This window comes from Benincasa hispida, chromosome 9 (genome assembly GCF_027475165.1).
Source record: "Benincasa hispida cultivar pf3 chromosome 9, pf3_genome.v1.1, whole genome shotgun sequence".
Lineage (NCBI taxonomy): Eukaryota > Viridiplantae > Streptophyta > Magnoliopsida > Cucurbitales > Cucurbitaceae > Benincasa > Benincasa hispida.
Genome location: NC_143486.1, coordinates 63445927 through 63448945, shown reverse-complemented (window position 1 = coordinate 63448945; position 3019 = coordinate 63445927). Strand labels below are relative to the sequence as shown.

General features: G+C 34.4%; 2 non-coding genes across 2 annotated transcripts; both read right to left on the bottom strand.

Moving 5' to 3' along the window:
• Window positions 1-746: 746 nt before the first annotated feature.
• Window positions 747-831, bottom strand: LOC120092289 (small nucleolar RNA SNOR75). Its single transcript, XR_005485997.1, has one exon. It is a non-coding gene; the product is annotated as a small nucleolar RNA SNOR75 (small nucleolar RNA).
• Window positions 832-953: 122 nt separating this feature from the next.
• Window positions 954-1038, bottom strand: LOC120092290 (small nucleolar RNA SNOR75). The gene has a single exon (XR_005485998.1). It is a non-coding gene; the product is annotated as a small nucleolar RNA SNOR75 (small nucleolar RNA).
• Between the last annotated feature and the right edge of the window lie 1981 nt (window positions 1039-3019).

The following is a 3019-nucleotide window of genomic DNA, read 5'->3' as shown; positions in this document are numbered from 1 at the left end:
AGATAACGATTGAAATCAACAATTTCATTTGAATTCCTCGCAAGGAGAATACATATGAGACATGAACAACAATTGTAATGAAGGTTATATCAATTGCCATTACAAGTTTAAATTTCAGAACAGCGAAAATATTTCTCTAACTCACATTGCTGGATTGATTTCCACCGACTTTCAAGCAACATCAAGACTTTCATGTCATCTGACCCCTAGACACTTAATTGCATTAACTTCCAGTTCTTCACAAAAGCATTTGAGAAGTTCCAACACCAAATATTCAATCGAAAAACTGTCATCTACCTTGTTATGATAAAATATTTAAACCACTTCCAGAACCAACTTTTGAAGTATGGAAACATCAATTCAAAGGTAATACAAATCAGCTTCTCAAACTGCAAGAACAGTGGAGAAATACGAACACAAGGCTGGTTTAATACGCAAACTCAAGGAAAGCAAGAAACAGATATTTTACGGAGTTTCAACCCATCAAGAAAGACATTTGAAAGAAACACTGAAAAGAATCGAAGTAATCTCTCACAAACGGCTCAAAAGTGCTTGAGAAATAATCACAGAAACAATCTCAGTTTCGATTAAAAACCTGAGTTTGGTTTCTCATCATCGCCGCACTTGATCATATACAAGATACAACCTCAACTTCAGTCAAATTGTAAGGAAAATCTTCATCCAAAACTTCAAAACTCCTCAAAATTGCAAAAGGCACATAAATAAACCTAAAAAGGAGGTTTGATTTCTCTCAGACAAATGCCTCGTTTTGTCATCAAGGGTGAATGGATTAGAGATCAGACTCGTCATCATTTTTCATCATCACAGAGAAAAACCTCAACATTGCTAAATTAATACAAAGTTCAAACAAACAAAAAGTCATCAACTTGAAGAAATGCGAAGAACAGAAACGAGCAGCGAAATTTTGAAAACCAAAAGAAAAGAGGCTTGATTCCTCTCAGACAAATGCCTCGTTTTGTCGTCAGGGGTGAATGGATTAGAGATCGGACTCGTCATCATTTTTCATCATCACCGAGAAACAAAAACCTCTGCATTGTTGAAAACGTTTACCAAAAGATTTTTCTTTCGATTAGAATTTTGCATCTGAAAACAAGAGATTGAATCCGAATTGTAAACAAAGAAGCAATGTGAGATACAGGAGAAATCGGCTCACAAAAAATTCATTCAAAGAAATAATAAAGCGCGGCGGAGAAAGATTGATGAAGCGATGAAGACTTCGTTCAGTACTTATAAGGGAGAAGAAAGACGGTGGGCGGCTAGGTCTACGAATTTGGCCCTCATGGTGGGCTTTATGAAAAACTTCGGCCCAAACGACTCGTTGTATGCAGTTCAATTACCAAAGGGCCCTTCATTACATGTGAAGATGTCTATGGGTGGATCGGGACCGGAGATGACTTCATTATCAACTTTCATTATCAACCTAACTATTTTCATGAGAGATTAATAATGATTGAATATTATAAATCCGATTAAACATTCAAACTATCTAATTAAATATTAAACCTAACATGCATTGATGACCGACCAACACAAAATAAGCACAATAGTATTGAAAAACATTCAATTACATGATATTCATAAAACTACTACGCATTAATTTAAATCTATAAGAGAATCCATCAGCACCCTAAAACTAAAGAATCTAGCCACTCATAGTTGACAAATATATACTTGCATACAATTTGATAAACTTAAACAGTAAAGATAATGAAATGAATGAAGAAAATCCTTGCCAGTAATTGTGAGTGGTTTATTTTCAAATGTTTTGGTTAATACATATATGATATTATATATATATGTGTGTATGATTTGAAATGGTTGGCATGATCTGGTTTATACATTTTATTCTGGTTGAAAAATCTAGATTTAGATAAATATATTTTATATATGGTTTGTACAAAAGCATGTTTTTTTTTTTACCAATATATATATATATATATATATTATTTCAGCATGTTTATGTGGAAAAAGGAATGTTTGAACCTCTGATTTGATTTGAGAAAAACCATACCTTACTGTGGTTTGAGGGACTAGATTTCAAACCACTAAAAGCCGATTGTTGGACCCTGATGGACTGCACGAGATGGCCATAAAGATTTGTGGGTCTAGATTCTCAGCCTGTGGTAAAGTATCCCACTAGATAGTCAGGAGATCTCTAGATCTAGTATCTAAGCTAGTGGAAGGAATTCTCTTATATGATGTTCAGAGGGATTGCAGGCCCAGATCTGAACCTACGACGAGATTCTATGTTGACATATGCACATGGTTAGGTGATATTAAGTTCAGGGACTGTTTTTTTTAGAACTTGGTTGTGGGTTATGTGGATCTTGTCCAAGATGTATTTATGATCATGTCATACCACTGTTTAATATGTTTTATCAGTTGATGCTCGTGTATTGGATTTGAATTAAATATTTTGATATTCTAGCTATTGATTTAAATCTAAAATTATTTTAAAAGGTTTCTTTTTTAAGTACCAATCACTAGGTTTCCCATTTCATGCTTTCCAAATGTTTTGTTTCTTCCTTCCCCCCTCCTCCCCCGGGTAGCAAAAAGGAAAGGTTCCAGAGTGTTGTTGGAAGTCAAGGTCTATCACACTACAAGAGTAATTCTTTGTCTTAGTTATCTAGGAGTCTTGTAAGTTTGATTGTAGGCATTGGAGTTGGAAGTCTGTGATACTAGATGTAAAAACATTAAATTTCATTATAATAAAAGTAAACTATTTGTACTTAAGAAATCTTTTAGATTTTATAAGCAGTGGGCAAACAGATTAGAGCGAAAAGTGAAAGAGGTAAGCTCGGGAGGGGTTGTGACAAGTTGGTATCAGAGCAAAGGTTTGTGAAAACCTAAAGGAGTTAGAAAAAGTCTAGGCGGTAGAAAGTAAAGTCTATAAGTTACAAAAACTTGGGGAAAAATAGGTTATAACCTAGTGAGTCAGAACTGATTACAAAAACCTAGGGAAACAGGTTCAAGGAAACTTGAACTTGGTTAAAATAGG